Source organism: Saimiri boliviensis, chromosome 2 (genome assembly GCF_048565385.1).
Source record: "Saimiri boliviensis isolate mSaiBol1 chromosome 2, mSaiBol1.pri, whole genome shotgun sequence".
NCBI classification, from domain to species: Eukaryota; Metazoa; Chordata; class Mammalia; order Primates; family Cebidae; genus Saimiri; species Saimiri boliviensis.
Genome location: NC_133450.1, coordinates 52412661 through 52431369, shown reverse-complemented (window position 1 = coordinate 52431369; position 18709 = coordinate 52412661). Strand labels below are relative to the sequence as shown.

The following is an 18709-nucleotide window of genomic DNA, read 5'->3' as shown; positions in this document are numbered from 1 at the left end:
CAAAACATTTTTCCTGGGAAGCTTATATTCAAGGAGTGGAAAACATGTAAAAATTATGTGCATAATGAATATAAACATCCTTATTTGACTTCTTCCATAATTATGCTATTTGGAACTATTTGTCTCAGGGAATAACTGACTCTTCTTGCTTTTCTTAGACCTCATTTTGTTTGATTTCATTTGAGGTGTCCAACAATGCTGACTTCCCACCTTCCTTTTTTAAAAATTCATATTGGAGGTCAGATGTCATGGCTCAGGCCTGTAATCTCAGCACTTTGGGAGGCCGAAGCAGGTGGATCACTTGAGGTCGGGAGTTCCAGACCAGCCCAACCAGCATGATGAAATCCCAAATACCTAATGTAGGTGACGGGGGGATGGATGCAGCAAACCACCATGGCATGTCTATACCTATGTAACAATCCTGCATAAACTGCACATGTATCTCAGAACTTAAAGTATAAAAATTAAAAAAAAATAAAAATAAAAATACAAAAATTAGCAGGGCGCAAATTAGCTGGGTGTGGTGGCATGTACCTGTAGTCTCAGCTACTTGGGAGGTGAGGCAGATGAATCACTTGAACCTGGGAGGTGAATGTTGCAGTGAGCCGAGATCATGGCACTGCACTCCAGCATGAGCAACAGAGTGAGACTGCTTCAGAAAAAGAAATAATAATAATAATAAATAAATTCTTATTCTCTTACCATCTGTGACTACAATAGCCTGACTCTATCTCTTTTCCTTCTTCCATTGTGAGTTTGTCTAGCTTTTTCTGTCCTTTGACTGAAGTTATTTTTAAAGGCTAAGATCTTGACTCTTCTTTCTTTCTCATTTATTCTTATGCTTTAAATGATCCCTTGTATATAAAGTTTTCCAATCTCATATTGCCAAGTCTCTACTAGGTATTTCTGTCTTAGCCGATTACTTTCTCTTTCAAACTTGCTGTCCCCCACCCCTATTTTGTCAAAATGATCCTTATTTTCTTCTTTAGCAAGCCTCAATGTAACAGTAATACAATGATAATAAAAATAATTGTCATAATAATACTTATTGAACCCTTTCTTTGGGACAAAGACTGCTCTATGCGCTTTACATTTAATAGCTCATTTACCCCTCAAAAACCCCCAAGGTTTCCTCATTACAGATGTGGAAACCGAGGTATGGAGAGGTGAAAAGTTTTCTAAATGGATTCTCAAGATCTGCAGCATCTACTGTCTTTATCCAAAGGTCAACTACCAAAAAGTCACTAAATTAGTTTTTCTAAACCTTTGTTTTTATTATGTCAAGCTCTTAAACTTTTAATTGTAGATACTTTTAAATGTGTCTACATTGCACATTTACTTGTAATAATATTATTTATTGTTCATTGAGGGTTTATTATATGTGCGAACAACTGTTCTAAGAATGTAAGCCAAAACTTGAAATTTGCACATATAGCAAGTACTTTTTACTTTTTCTTCTTTTGTTTTGAACAAATGTTTATTCAAGAATAGTTTTAGATTTACAGAAAATTTGCAAAAATAGTATGGCAAGTTCCCATACACCCCACACCCATTTTCCTGTATTGTTAACATCTCGTGTTACTGTGGTACAATTCTCACAACTAATGAATAAACTTTAGAACATCGTTATTAACTAAATTTATATTATCATTATTATTAATTGACCTCCGAACGATTTCATTAATTCTCTTCTAAAGTCCCTTTTCTGTTCCAAGTGTTTCAGGTGGAAGAAATAAATAAGGAAAATCCAAGTGTTTTAGGCGGAAAAAATAAGTAAGAAAAAAAATAAATCTACTTTTCTTTAATGTCTCAATCCACACTAATTTACTGTTTTATCAGGCTTTCTCTTCAAGTATTTCTGTAATCCCCAGGGACATTTACGTGCCACACATTTATCTTCTGGTTCTTGTGTCTCCCCTCCCTGAGCCACATCATTATGAATCTTCTCCACCTGTCCCCTTGTCATCTGGTAAAACGAGCCAAACCTTCCACAATATCTTTTTCGGTTCTGGCTCCCACTGGGGAAGCCAATTCATCTGTCTCTAGTTGGAAGACAATCAATATTAAAAACAGTTCCTTGTGACTCTCTTGTTTCTGTTGTGGTCACGAAGTATAAAAGAGCTACCTTATTGATGGTATGAAGCTTACCTATTAAACAATCTTCAGATCTTCAATTCACCTTCAATATCTCCCTCTTTCTATGTACCCATTTTCCAGATCACCAAATCTTGGTTCATCCTTTGCAAAATCTTTGGGCTTATCCATTCTTTGCTTTTCATTCTATTGTGATAATAGGCCAAATGTTTCCTTCCCTCCCTCCCTTCTTTCCTTCCTTCTTTCCTTCCACCCCCTTCCCTCCTTCTGTTCCTTCCCTGCTCCTTCCCTTCTTTCCTTTCATTAATTCTGTCTGTCAGGAATATCTGAATGTTACTTTGTTTTCCAATCAGATACAACCTTCACCATTAAATACATACATACTGCTATTGAACAATGTGGGAATTAGACATAAATTGTAAGTGGTTGACATAAATGACTGGAATTGTTATTCGCCATTTAAAACACAACTTCCAGGAAATAATCCATTGATTAATGGTGACCCTTCCGATATTTTCAAGATTTAGCATGGTATTTTCTTCACTTATAAAAAAATTTGCACACACAAATTTTATTATTGGTGAGGTAAGCTGGTTACTGGTAAAATGATAGAACTCCAGCTATGAGTAGGACTGCCGTTGGTTACACTCATGACCCCTTTGAAATAACTAGATGTAAAAGACTAGAACACGTTTATGCTCACAGTTTTGGAATTATAGCCATTTAGAATATGGCATGACATAAAGAAATGTAAAGTCTTTCTATTTAGGTATTATATTTCAAGGTTTGTTTCAGTGTGTATGAAATAAGCATGGACTAAAAATTCGTTGCACGTCAGAAGTGCCCTTTGTTATTTCTTTACAATAATCTGGGTTCTTTTGTAATGCTAGGTAGATACACATTCAAACAGATGTAAAGAAAAATCCTTCAAAATATACATTTGTAGTGAATGAACATGTAAAGCAGGGTGTAAAGTCTTACTGTCTCCTCTGACCTTCTTGCAGTTAAGGTGAGTTTATTTTTAGTTTAACCAGCATGACAGAAGTAAGTCAGTTTGGTCTGTTTGTATGGTTTTAGTGGTCACACTATAGAGCTGTCCTAGGGCACATCTGAGTGCCAATCCTGTTTTGCAAGCATCTATTGCAGTCATAGTTTTTGTTTTGTTTTATTTATGTTTGTTTGTTTTTTAAGAGGAAATTACCTGGGGTCTGGTTAGACCTCTGGTTATTTTAAAACATGATGGATTAGCAGAGAGGAGAGAATTAAAATACTTTTTTGTTTTCTCTAACTAACTCTGTATCCATTTCTTTTCCTTTCCTCTCTCAGGGAGGAAGCATTGCTACTGGTCTCTATCAGACTGCAGGACTTTGACTGAAACACTTTTGTTAGTGAGAGGGGCAATGAGGAATAAGAAGCATGCACGCCTCCCACCTCTTTTCTTCTCTTATCTCTTCTCTCCTTTCCTCCTTTCTTCTTCTGCTTCCCTTTTCTTTCTTTTTCTCTTCCTGCTCCCTCTCTTCCACTCCTCTCTCCTGCCCAACTCCCTTCTCATTTATCTCTCTCTTTTTTTCTTTCTTTTTCCCATGCCCCACTCTCTACTCACCTCAACCTTTGTACATTCACTAAACTGGTTTAGGGCTTTCCTTGGGGCTAGATTATTCCTCTTTTTTTCCTTCTTTTCACGTTAGTATACTGGTCATTGCCTTGAGTTCTTAGAACATTGGGCAGAATGGTCCTGCCGAGATTCAGGTGGGGAATAGATGAAGCTGGTTGGAAGGTAGAGGGCTCTTCTCAGATATATTCCAACAGATTTTCCAGAGTTCCATACACTGGAGAATTGGGTGCTGGTTCAACTATTGTAACTGTGGTCCTTTCATTACCATTTTGAAATTTTTCTTGCGTATTGTGCCTACACTGTGAGGACAAGTAATTTGTAGTGTAAGATTCTAACATTCCTGAACAAAATACCACCAAATTCTTGCAAAATCATACCTAGTTCTCAAGAGTGGGATGATTCAGCTTGGTTCCTAGAATCCCAGAGGGAGGATGGGGGCAGGCCAGCCTGGAGGTGTTAAAAGAATTTCCCTGGCTGGGCATGGTGGCTTACACCTGTAATTCCAGCACCTTGGGAGGCTGAGGCAGTTGTAACACCTGAGGTCAGGAGTTTGAGACCAGCCTGGCCAGCATAGTGAAACCTGTCTCTATTAAAAATACAAAAATTAACTGGATGTAGTGGTGGATGCCTTTAGTCCCAGCTACTTGGGAGGCTGAGGCAGGAGAATCACTTGAATTCAGGAGGCTGATGTTGCAATGAGCTGAGAGTACACCAGTGCACTCCAGCCTGGGTGACAGTGAGACTCCATCTCCGAAAAAAAAAAAAAAAAAAAAATTCCCTGTATTCTGATTCCGTATTAGCCTGCAAATGTATACTTAGTGTCTCTGCCTTGTGGGGAAAGCCCAGGTGGAGACTGAGAACAGACTTGTCATGGCACCTCCCGCTCTTATTTTGTTATCTTGAGAATGCCATTCCTCCCACCAAGGAGAAGTGTGATTGCTTGCATATGCCATCTGCTTACAAACCCCTGTGAGCTGAAATTCTCCCCCAAAAGGTTTATGTAAGCCCCCTGTGAACTGAAACTACTATGTTTTGCTCAGCTCAAATAAACATCGAAAAAGTATCTAAGCATTTGAACTTATAATGACATATTTATCCCAACACATGAGGCTACTCATCATTGGTGTATGTGTGATATATAATTGCAGTATGCAGAAAACAAACAGCTCTCGATCAGAGAAGTCTCTGGATCCCACGGGGCACTAATCATCTACCAAAAATAGAGATAGTTGGGGAAAATAACTTATAATTGCATTGGCAATCCACTATTAAAGTATAATTTCATGTTGTTTTCATATCCAGCAAATAAATAATATAACAACTGACTTGAAAAAATTGCTCATTGCACTTAGTAGCAGACTCAAACATGAAATCTAAAAATTAAGTATGTATACACATTTTACTAAGTGTGTATTTAAAACATCTAGGAGAAAATATGCAGGCTCACATTTATACAATTATGTATAAGAACTATGTCCTTAATTTATAAGTAAAAATTGATTTATACTCCTTATAAAATTTAAATTATGCTTTTTAAAGTAGAAATTTATTCATTTGACTTATAGATAAAATTATCAGTATAGGTATATATAATTTTCTTCAATGGCCTAAATATTTTATATTTTAAAGATCCAGTTTGTTATTTATTTTCAAGATGGAGGAATTACTGTTAGCTGTATTTGCATATATGAAGCATAGAATTGCAGGTCAACCAGCAAACTGAGCCTGAATTTACATACTAGGTGAAACTGGAATTATTTGAACTGAATAATTTGTGTTAATGAAAATTATACAGGTTTAATCAAAGAAGAATAAAAAATGATATTATAAGGCAGAGAAAATAAAAGTAGCTTCAGATAATGGGCAACAAAATGCCCAGCTGTGAATGTTTGGTCCATGTCTCCTCTTGCTGCTATTTTACTAAAATGCATTTATGACATGGGTTGAGACTACACTATGATAGGGAACTGATCTCTCATCTCGAAAATATTATCCACATAAATTTCATTTAAAGCTATCTATCTCATGGCTAGTTGTAAAGATGAGCAAAAAATATAAAGTAAGGTTTTATAACCACAATAGAATAAAAGGCATCATGCAAATTGAAGTAGTAGCTATAGTAATAATTAGAAATAAAATCATATTTCCCACTTTGTTAAAAGGAGAAAAGATGGCCCTTCAGTGATGTTCGTGGAATAAGATTTTGAATCTAGACATAGCCAGCAACAAATCTCCTCACTCCATTATATCACTGCAGAGGTTTATTGTACCTTTTGGTGCCAGGACACACTGAATGGAAGGCGTTCTTACCTTTAACAATGTATAAGGTAGACGTTCTAGTTGCTGAGATGAACTACTAAAAAAAAAAACACATTCTGCTGAAGCATCCAGCTGCAGCAGGGGGTTAAATCCAGTTGACCCGTAGGTTAAGGGAAAGGTACAATGATGACTCTGAGAGTTTTCTGTCAGTAATAAAAGGAACATTTTTGGGCATAAGTTGCACGGTACATTGGTTTGATGCAATAGTCAAAAGAAAAATAGACTCCCTAGAGTGTTGCCTTTTGGATTTATAGTTAGCTTGTCAGCTGACAGCAGCAGTAGGTTTTATTGATGAGCTGAGCAGGACTTCCAATGGCTGCTACCTTTGGAAGGTGGGTTACTAAAATAAACATTGCTTTATGGGTGACAATAAATTAGTTAGGCTGTAGTTAAATATGGAAAATATAGAGGAAACCCCACAGAAGTTCAATAGGGGTAGAGAAAAATTTAAGGCAGCTAGTTGTGTGGGTTTTATATAACATGTAACCTTTTAAAATAAAGTGATCTGCATTGGCTCATGTAGACTGTGGGAAGACTTGGCGAGGAACACTTTTGGGTATATTCAAGGCTGTATAAATGACTCCCAATGTGTCATCTGAAAGCTGTTAGGATTGAAAAAGGCACTGGAACCAATTCTTTCTTTTGTCTCCAGGAGGATTCGAACAGCCCACTCTCCTGGACTCAGAGAGAAATCTTTTTCACACCTCTTCCCAAGACACTGGTGCCGGAAGCATGCTCTGGACCATATGTAAGAAACAGCTACTGCAAAGGCAGCTTTGTTGGTGTATTCTCACTGGTCCTTAAAGGGCAGGGGAAATGTCACCCTTATACCTGCTCACACTTTGCAGATTCTCCTGCTTATTATGGCACGTTTGGGTACTGTATTGACTGAGGTTAAGGAAGTTTTATGAAGCAAAACCTCATTGCTACATAGACATGCTGTCCCTGAATCTGAGTTTCTAAATACAGGATCTTAAATGGGAATAAGATTACTCTAAAGCTCAAATAAAATAATACAAATATTTCAAAACTTGTAAAGTGCTAAATATAAGTTTTTATGTAGCTGATATAAAAACTCAGTTTTGAGAAGAAATTAAAGCCACACTACATTGTGAAAAGAGGCCTGTATCTAGCCACTAAAAGTCTGCATACTCGAGCTTTATAGCAATTCCCATCATGTAAGAATCATCAGATTCCAAGACACTGGACTGGTTTTGTGGCCCTCCAGGGACTTAGAGATTAATAGAATTCTTACATTTCTTACTTTTTATGCCTGCTTGGGGGCTGTATCCACAGGCCACCTAATTTCATGTAAACCAAAAGTATCTAATATGTGAGCCACACACAGGCAGCCAGATTTGAACTGCATTGCTCTAAGAACAGAGTTGCAAAAAAGAGCAAGGAACTATTGGGAAAATCAGGTCCCAAGTCATTAAGTACTTTGAAGAACTGTTTCAGAAAATAAGGAAAACAAAAGGCTGGCATTCGGGTGTTTGTGCTCCTAACAACTCACTCCACGAAGAAGGTGAGCACCTGCATTCTCACCTGCAGGAATCGCTGGGTGGTCTTGAAGCTAGCTTTGTATAGAGAGCTTCACAACAAATAGCTTGGAGGTCACAAAATCTGAAAAAAATGGGTATTTTATCAATTTTATATGAATAGTCCCATATCAGATGTTACAGAAAATATAGAAATGTATATATTTCTGAGTTCTCTCTTTAAATGCCAGCGTTTTGTGTCACTTTAACTTTATCATTTCTTTCCCATTTAGTAAAGGATAATGCAACTCAGAAATGAAAATTTAGACACTAAAAGCAAATCCATTGTAAAGGCCTTCGATACATATGAATTTGCTTTTCCGAAAAGTTATATTGTGACCAACTCAGTTTAAGGTTCATGTTTTTCCACATTGACTATTCTATGTAAAAACACAAATTTAATAGGTCAAAAATGCTACCTAAAGTTTTATTTGCAATTATTCTATTGTTGAATTAAATACTTCCATGGGTTTACCATTAATTCATCTTTATTAGCTTATGTATTTGAACTAATTTAAGACTTTCAGTGAAAAAAAAAAGCCTATAATTCTCAGGCTCAGTGACAAGTCATTGTCAGTAAACTATTTTTAATCCAAACTATTAAAATTAAATCTCACTATCAACAGTAACGTATAACATGCAGTATTTATTGAGTGCTGACGATGAGGCACACACTCTGGTAAGGACATTCCTATATCACGTTAGGTCTCTCCAGGCACTTGCCCACTTCTCAGCTCCTCTCGACAGGAAAGCTTATCAGAAGTCCATACTCACTGCCTCCAGTTTGTTGCTGCTGCATTTTGCCACAACCCACTCGAATGCAGATGCTGTCCGCCATTTCATTCAGCCGTAAGGACATAACCTCCTCATCAACAAATTGAAAAATCATTTTATATTTTTAATATTTCTCCACCCCTCAACAGGCATTCACAAAGTTGAACGGCTATGAAAAAGGATTTAAAAGGCTGCCTCACTCTCTTGATTCTGTGATTCTGTAATTTCATTGTTTATCTCCTCCCTTCCTGGTGGCTTTTCTACTGTATTTTCCTGGGCTGCACCTCATCCTATGATGCAGTCAAGATGGGAATATCCCAGAGATCAGCCTTGTATTCTTTTCTTGCCTTCTACATCTTTCTTCCAGGGTGGAGGGGTGGGGGTATCTCATTATAGAATGTAAGCCGTATAAGGGCAATAATTTTTAGCTGAATTTTTTGCAGTGTTGTATTCCTAGCAACCAGAACAGTACCTGGTTCATATTAGGTGCTCAATAAATATTTATTGAACAGTAAATGAGTGATTCTAGCCTGGAAGTATATGTATTATCTATATGTTGATGGCTTTTAAATGATAACCACTTGCTAAACTTCTTCAGCTGTGAACTGTAGACCTGTGTTTCTGTTCACCTCTCACACCTCCACAGGGATGAGTAAAAAGTGTCTCCAACTTATCATGTCTGAAACACAACTGTTAATAACTCTTACTATTTTTGTGTTCTAGTCTTTCTCACCATACGACATAGTTACTCAAGTGGAAAACCTAGGATTCCTCCTTCATCCTCTAGCTCCCCAATTTAGTCCATTGGAAAATCCCTTTAGTACTATTATCAGTATATTCCTTAATTTCTTCACACATCTGACAATCTTTTAGACTTTTGGAATCTTTGATTACGAAGTGTAAGTTAAAATAGTGTGTCATTAATTCTACCTCAACTTATTAGTTTGTATCTTCCACCAACACTGAAAAAATTAAATGAAATTACAACACTGTTGCTGGAAGTGTAAATTAGTTCAACCATTGTGAAACGGATCTAGAAATAGAAATTCCATTTGACTCAGCAATCCCACTACTAGGTATACACCCAAAGGATTATAAATCATTCTGTTATAAAGACACATGCACACATATGTTCATTGTGGCACTGTTCACAATAGCAAAGACTTGGAACCAACCCAACTACCCATCAAAGATAGACTGGATAAAGAAAATGTGGCACATATACACCATGGAATGCTATGCAGCCATAAAAAAGGATGAGTTCATGTCCTTTGCAGGGACATGGATGATGCTGGAAACCATCATTCTCAGAGAACTAACACAAGAACAGAAAACAAAACACCACATGTTTTCACTTATAAGTGGGAGTTGAACAATGAGAACACAAGGACACAAGGAGGGAAACATCACACACTGGGGTTTTTTGAGGGGTGGGGGCTAGGGGAGGGATAGCAGCAGGGTGGGGGATAGGGGAGTGATAGCAGCAGGGTAGGGGCTGGGGAGGGATAGCATTAGGAGAAATAACTAATTTAGATGACTGGTTGATGGATGCAGCAAACCACCATGGCACATGTATAACTATGTAACAAACCCATGTGTTCTGCACATGTACCCCAGAACTTAACGTATAATAAAAATAAATCAACAAATAAAAATAAAAAATAAGAACATCTGCCTCCAATGTACAATGTACACCGTAAATTTCAAAGGCATATTTGACCCTTAGGAAGCCTCAAGCTCCGTATCAAATGTAATAGAATTTAACTGAGGATTCTATAGAAGGCTGATAAGGTCACAGGTTGTCAATGCCAAGGGTTTACTGTGCTGGCATTAAGACAGGCATTATAAAATATCTATTATTGATATGAATTTTATAATTGTCATCAAATTACTTCCCTTTCTGATGATTTGTATTCTTAGTTACCAAATATAAATTATGTATTAAATATAATAATAGGGATAAATGCTAAAAACAAAAACATCCATATCCTTTAACTGGGTGTACTTAGCTGGATTAATACTGCCCAGGATTTTTTCTTTTTTCCTAACAAATATACTTTTTCTAGCTTTATTGAACTACAACTGACAAATAAGAATTACATACATTTGACCAGGCACAGTGGCTCATGCCTGTAATCCCAGCACTTTGGGAGGGCTAGGTGGGTGGATCACAAGGTCAGGAGTTCCAGATCAGCTTGAACAACATGGTGAAAATCTGTCTCTTCTAAAAATACAAAAATTAGCCTAAAGTGCTGGCATGCATCTGTAATCCCAGCTATTCAGGAGGCTGAGGCAGGAGAATCACTTGAACTCAGGAGGCGGAGGTTGCAGTGAGCAGAGACCATGCCACTGCACTCCAGCCTGGCAACAGGGTGAGACTCCATCTCAAAAACAAAACAAAAAAAAATGGTGAATATGATGTTTGAAATACAGTATGTATACGTTGTAAAATAATTGCTATAATCAAACTAGCCTATTTATCACCTCACATAGTTGCTTTTTCCTATGATGAGAATGCTTAAGAGCTACTCTTGGGAAATTTCAAGAATTTCTTAATTACTATACTAAATTGGCTTTCCCTCAAAAGTTGAAGAAAATTTTAAATTATGAATACTTTTAACAAACACAAAAGTAAAATGTACTACAGAAAAATAACTTGCATTTTCACTATCAAGATTTAGATTAACCTTCTAACTCACAGGATGAGTAATTATGGAAGAAGTAGATTTGGAAATTATTTTTTGGCGAGGCTCCGTGTCTCACGCCTGTAATCTCATCACTCTGGGAGGCTGAGGTGGGTGAGTCACAAGGTCAAGAGACTGAGAACACCCTGGCCAACATGGTGAAACCCCATCTCTACTAAAAGCACAAAAATTAGCGGGGTATGGTAGGTACCTGTAGTCTCAGCTACTCAGGTGGCTGAGGCAGGAGAATCACTTGAACTTGGCAGGTGGAGGTTGCAGTGAGCCGATATCACGCGACTGCACTCCAGCCTGGTGACAGAGCCGAGCCATTCTCCGTCTAAAAAAAAAAAAAAAAAAAAAATTGTCATCAAAAAAAGTTTTCTCAGAAAAAAAGAAAAAAATTTTTATGATGATGGACAATTATTTTTACTTTATGAAGGCTGTATAAAAACGTCAAAAATAGCCGGGCGCCATGGCTAAGGCCTGTAATCCCAGCACTTTGGGAGGCTGAGGCGGGCTGATCAACCGAGTTCAGGAGTTCCAGGCCAGCTTGACCAACATGGAGAAACCCCGTCTCTACTAAGAATATAAAATTAACCATGCGTGGTGGCGCATCTCTGTAATCCAGCTTCTTGTGAGGCTGAGGCAAGAGAATTGTTTGAATCTGGGAGGCTGCCGTGAGCCAAGATCTCACCATTGCATTCCAGCCTGGGGAACAAGAGCTAAATTCCATCTTAAAAAGTTAAAAGTAAAAAAAAAGCCAGACACAAAAATTACTAGTATTTGGTTAAACTGAAAGGCTTGGGTGATTAATAAAGTACAGAGTTTATCAAGAAGAATCAAAAGATATTTTGGAGAAGAAATTTTGGAAATAAATATTTGATTGCTTGTTCTTAATTTTTATTTAGGTCTATCTTAAATTAGAAAATAGAAAGATCTAAATATAGACATGGAGACAGAGAGCTAGAGGCTTGAATTTTAAGTTATGACTGATCTTGATATAGAGTGAAACTTTACTGATTTTAATTTCTCTAAATCTTTCTCTTAAGAGGAAGATTACTCTTTCTTTGTTGTTAGAGCATTGTAGAAAGGTGATGGATGAATGCTTACTGTGTGTAAGGATTCATTATTAGAGGTATCTTTTTATAAACTTGTGTTTCATTTTTGTTTTACCAAATCCAAATCCTTCTGTCAGTAGTACCAGCTATCAGTAAAGTGAGACAAATATGTTATTCAACCCTAGATTCTGGAAGCTAAGTAATTTGTTATTAAGATCATTGATTACAATAGAATCTAAATTTTTGTCCAAATTATGTTCTTATGAAGTTTTTTTCAAAGTAAATGTTCCAGGATAAACCTTATAGGAGAGACAAAATTCATACAAAAGTTATTTTTTCTATATTGGTTAAAAAACAACATTTTAAAATTATGTACATTGATAGAATAAGAATATTTTTTCTGATAATGTCTCATATAAGTGTTTCTGAAAAGTTATTATGAAATCTATATAGAAATATTACAATAGCTGATTGAGCTGTAAAGTACTAATAACATTTGAGATATCAAATTCTAGTTTATAAATTATTGGCTCTTTCAAAACTTTCTTGATTCCCAAGTCACAACTTCCATTTTCTGTCTGTTTGCATTGCTAAAGTTTAATTTATACCAAGCCATAAGTACTTTGCGAGTATTAACTAATTTATAGTTTTGATATCCTGTAACTTACATTCAATTATCATCCCCTTTTACAGATGAGGATATTGAAAACAGGTGAATAACTTGCCATGTTTGGGAATGCAGTCTGGTTCTAGCACTGACACTCTTAATTGCTATACCTTACAATTAGTAGCATTGTATTTTCTAGTTTAAAAATAGGTCAGCCTCATTGTTTATATTAAGGAAGGGAGAATTATGTTGCATAATCCATTCACCAAATCCTTCTGTCAGTAGTCCTAACAAACAACAGTTATTGGTATTTATTAAAGTGTCACTGTGTGCAAGTCTTAGAAACAAGTTCTGGAAGGATGCAAAGATTGGCTGTCCTTACAGAAATCTAGAAGCTTAGAGAGATGAGAAATGCCTTCGCAAATAGAGATATGAGCAAAATATGAGAACACAGAGAAAACAACAACAAAAAAGTAATCTGAGATGGTTAAAGGGAGTGAGGAGAGGATAAAAGCAATCCATGTTAAGAGGGTCTGGCATAAAAATTGAGGTAACATGCATATTTGAAATTAACCAGAGTATCTCTTTAAAACAAGAAAAGTAGTACAAGAATAAGAAATATAAACCATTTACATTGATTAAATTCTTATTTATCTCCCAAAGGACAGGGGTCAATGAAACTAAAGATAGTTCCTTTTCCCTGTCCTTGAATGCCCTCACATAAATGCACAAAGAGAAATAAAATTTTCCTTTACTTAAAATGAGCCATGGCATACATCTTTTTAGGTTAATTCACAGGACAGGGCAAGCTCCACACCATCAGGTAGAGTGGGTGAGTCATTTCCAGTATACAGTTAAGACCTGTCGAGACTCTCCAGCCTGTAGGACACTCTGATGTCAAACTGAAGTGGTGGAAGTATACTTGAGGTCCAAAGAGCAGAGCATAACTACTTTCTGCTTTGTTAGGAAGCGTAAGGTGATTTGCTGAAGTAATAACTCTTGAGTTTATTAGTCCCATTTCTTCTACTTGTGTGTATATGAAGAGAGTAAATTATATTTAAAACTTATTATTAAAGATTCTCTTTGAAGTTAAAAAATACCTTTAGCATTCACTTTCAGAAAAACAATACAAGTTTTCTTACCTTGATTTTGAGAAAGATTTTTTTTTTTTTTTTTTAGTAAGGCTTTTTTTTTTTTTTTTAATCACCTGCTTACTTTCAGATGGATTGAGGAAAACGTATTTAAAAAGATGTGTATTAAAAAGGGCTTGCTTATTTATTTATTTTACTTTTTTAAAAAATTGTACTTTAGGTTCTGGGGTACCTGATGTGCAGATTATGCAGGATTGTTGCATAGGTACTTACATGGGAAGCTGGTTTGCTACCTTCATCCCCTCAACAACTATATCAACTATATCTGGTATTTCTCTCCTCCTTTTCCCTCCCTACCCTCCCATTTATTTATTTTTATGAGTAAAGGCACCAGGACCAACAATCACCAGAGATATGGTTTGGATCTGTGTCACTGCCCAAATTTCATATTGATTTATAATCCTCAATGTTGAAGGTAGAGCCTGCTGGGAGGTGATTGGATCATGGGGGTGGATTTCCCCATTGGTGCTGATCTCATGATAGTGAGTGAGTTGTCATGAGATCTGGTTGTTTAAAAGTGTGTAGTACCTCCCCACTCTCTTGGTCTTGCTCCTGCTCCAGCCATGTAAGAAGAGCCTGCTTCCTGAAAGCAGAAACAGGACCCCTTCCTGACACCTTACACCAAAATTAACTCCAGATGGATTAAAGACTTAAACATCAGACCTAATACCATAAAAACCCTAGAAGAAAATCTAGGCAAAACCATTCAGGAATAGGTGTTGGCAAGGACTTCATGACCAAAACGCCAAAAGCAATGGCAACAAAAGCCGAAATAGACAAATGGGACCTAATCAAACTCCACAGCTTCTGCACGGCAAAAGAAACAGTCAGTAGAGTGAATCAGCAACCAACAGAATGGGAAAAAATTTTTGCAGTCTACCTATCTGACAAGGGGCTGATATCCAGAATTTACAAAGCAGAAAAAAACAAACAAGCCCATTCAAAAATGGACGAAGGATATGAACAGATACTTTACAAAAGAAGACATACAGGAGGCCAACAAACATATGTCATCATCACTGGTCATCAGAGAAATGCAAATCAAAACCACATTGAGATACCATCTCACACCAGTTAGAATGGCGATCATTAAAAAATCTGGAAACAACAGATTCTGGAGAGGATGTGGAGAAATAGGAACACTATTACACTGTTGGTGGGAATGTAAATTAATTCAACCGTTGTGGAAGACAGAGTGGCGATTCCTCAAGGACCTAAAAATAGAAATCCCATTTGACCCAGCAATCCCATTACTGGGTATATATCCAAAGGATTATAAATCATTCTACTACAAGGACACGTGCACACGAATGTTCATTGCAGCACTGTTTACAATAGCAAAGACCTGGAACCAACCCAAATGCCCAAAGATGATAGACTGGATAGGGAAAATGTGGTACATATACACCATGGAATATTACACAGCCATCAAAAACGATGAGTTCACATCCTTTGTAGGGACATGGATGAACCTGGAAACCATCATTCTCAGCAAACTGACACAAGAGCAGAAAATCAAACACCGTATATTCTCACTCACAGGCGGGTGTTGAACAATGAGAACACATGGACACAGGGAGGGGAGCACTACACACTGGGGTCCGTTGGGGGGAAATCGGGGAGGGACAGGGGGTGGGGAGGTGGGAAGAGATAGCATGGGGAGAAATGACAGATACAGGTGAGGGGACGGAAGGCAGCAAACCACACTGCCATGTGTGCACCTATGCAACAATCTTGCATGTTCTTCACATGTACCCCAAAACCTAAAATGCAATTAAAAAAAATCTAAAAAAAAAAAAAAAAAAGAAGAACCTGCTTCCCCTTTGTCTTCTGCCATGCATGTAAGATTCCTGAAATCTTCCCAGAAGCTGAACAGAAGCTGCTATGCTTCTTGTACAGCCTGCAGAACTGTAAGCTAATTAAACCTCTTTTCTTATAAATTATCCAGTCTTGCGTATTTATGGCAGTGTGAGAATGGACTAATACAACCAGCAATCCAACCACCAACAAATTATATTTCCAAAATTTCTTGTTTTCAATTCTGCACTAAGAGCAATCAAGTTGCCCTGCATGTATCACTTACAACAGCAACCTTTTTTTTTTTTTTTTCCCCAAAAGGCTTTCAGAATAGAGAAAAAAAAAGATTTTTTTAAGTTGAAAATATACAATTACAGAAGCAGATATGTTAGCTGTGATTAAGCCGGCACCTAGAAATTCCTGGCAGCCAGTAACAAGGTAAAGAGGATGGATTTTATAACTCCTATAATCTTGTAAAAGATATGGATTACTTTTTCAAAGGGAAAAAATTATGTGTAAGGGACATTGACAAAATATGTAGATGGCACCCAATGATAGTTTTATATGATTTGTCCTATGTAGACTCTAGATAAAAAATCAAGGGCATCACATCAAAATTCTAGCACTTGTAAATTATTTGCAATAATTTTTTTACTTGTCTTTTTTTGGTAAATAATTTATAAACCATTTACTTAGGAAATCTATTATTGCAGGAGGTTTAGTGAATTTGGCCCAAGTTTAGAGCTTTCTGGCTTAATTTGCTATGAGGTAGTTCTTAGTCTATCAGACAAACTACTCATACACTCCTCTAAATATTCCCTTTTATTTTGATACGTACCACTTAGAGCTTTTGAAGGGAAACTAGATAGGAGAATGTGTTTATATCAGTAATAAAACAAGGTTTGCATGTAAGTTCTGTGTTAGGAATCAATAATGTCTAGCTCTCAAATGTTTATTATAACAGTATAAAGTGCAGCTGTAGAGACAAAATACCAAGGTTCAAATGCAAGATTCGCCCTCTTTTTTTTTTTTTTTTTTTTTGAGACAAAATCTCACTCTGTCTCCAGGCTGGAGTGCAGTGGTGAGATCTCAGCTCACTCCAGCCTCCACCTGTTGGCTTCAAGTGATTCTCCCATAGCATCCCGAGTAGCTGGGACTACAGGCATATGCCGCCACTCCCAGCTAATTTTTGTATTTTTAGTACGATGAGGTTTCACCATGCTGGCCAGGACGGTCTGAATCTCTTGACCTCGTGATCCTCCTGCCTCAGCCTCCCAAAGTGCTGGGATTACAGGTGTGAGCCACTGCCCCCAGCCTTGCCCTCTTTTTAGTTGCAGTACTTTAGTGCCCAAGTATCCTATTCTATGAAATGCAGGTGATACTAGAGACCAATATAAGTTTTAGGCAAAGATTAAATGATATGTCACGCCTCACTAGCGCCATCTAATTGAGTGCTTTTATTGTTTCAGATAAGTTTCACATGCTGTTATGACATGAGTCAGACTGAATTCTTTTTGTAGAGAGGAGCTCCCTGCTGTACAGAGGTGAGTGGAATCCCTCAGGGCTTATCTTTTCCTTTAAGAAGCAGCTTGTGAGCTACTCAAATTCCTGAAGATGCATGTGAATAAAAGTATAATTACACATTAAAGTACAGGACAGAAATAATTTTACACTGACACTTTAAGGATAAGCCATCTACCTCAGCCATGAGGCAGCTATAGTTTTGAAATATTTGACTTTAAATTGTATCAAAATTACCAGCTAAACTAGCAAAAGTTAGTCATTTAATCCATTTCTGGAAAATATGAAGAAATTGATGTACCGGACTAGATAGTTTAATATAGGAAATACCAAGTTTAGGTTTGGCAGAGTTGATATCGGCAATGTTTGAGTTAGCTATTACAGAACCAATGAGATGTGTATATACATACACATACATTGGTATATATATGTATGTGTGTATATATGTATGCATGTGTATATGTGTGTGTGTGTGCGTGCGTGTGTGTGTGCATGGAGATTTATTACATAAATTGACTCACACAGGTATGGAGACCAATAATTACCATGATCTGCTGTCTGCAAGCTAGAAAGTTGGTGGTGTAATTCATTCTAATTGTGAAGGTCTGAGAACTGGGGGGCTAATAGTATAAGTCCTGGTCTGAGTCCAAAAGCCCAAGTGCCAGGAGCACTGATATCTGAAGGGAGGAGAAGATGGCTGTCTCAGCTGAAGCAGAGATTGCAAATTTGTCCTTCCTCCACATTTTTTTCTATTTGGGACCACAGTGGACTGGATGATGCCCACCCACGCTGGTGAGAAAGGATCTTTTTTACTCAGTCTGCTGATTTAAATGTTAATCTCTTCTGGAAACACCATCACAAACACATCCAGAAATAATTTTTACCAGCTGTCTGGGCATCCCTTAGTACAGTTATGTTGATACATAAAATTAACCCTCACAGCTATAACAAGGCAAGAGCTTGTGAAATCTAAAGATTTGAAGAGCCAGGAAAAGGATAAATAAGCCTATTTTATGACCTTTCAGTGGGGCTACTTAAAGCATTTCAGGAAAATGGGAATGGGTCTCATTGCAGACATGGCTTCAACACCGCTAAACATAGAGTACGTCTGTAAATTTCCTAGTATGTCCATTGGAGAACCCAGTCACTCAGCAGATCTTTCTTTTCTTTCTTTCTCGACTGAACTGTTCACAAAACTCAGCGGCACAATAATTAATTCATAAGCACTGTTTCTGGTACATTTTTAATTCTGTCTCACATACTCTCCTTTCTGAAGTCACCTGCTGTGACACCCATAGCGACCTATATTAAGTTAATAATCAGAAGATAATCATTATGTCTCTGGATACCTGAGACATATGCGAAGCATGGATTATCAATAATTGCAGTGTTTTGCCTGTCTTTACTTTGAGTCAATCCACTGGACCTAGAGCATATTGGAAAGCTATTCTCAGGCACTAGAACCCAAAGGAATTCAGTAACTTTTAACTATTATTTGAGTTTCACTGAGAGGAATCAAGGTAAAGTAAAATTCTAAATCATCTATTGAAA

General features: G+C 37.1%; 1 non-coding gene across 1 annotated transcript; it reads right to left on the bottom strand.

The window, feature by feature from the left end:
- Positions 1–15807: 15807 nt before the first annotated feature.
- On the bottom strand, positions 15808–15939 carry LOC120364167 (U11 spliceosomal RNA). Its single transcript, XR_005579509.1, has one exon. It is a non-coding gene; the product is annotated as a U11 spliceosomal RNA (small nuclear RNA).
- Between the last annotated feature and the right edge of the window lie 2770 nt (positions 15940–18709).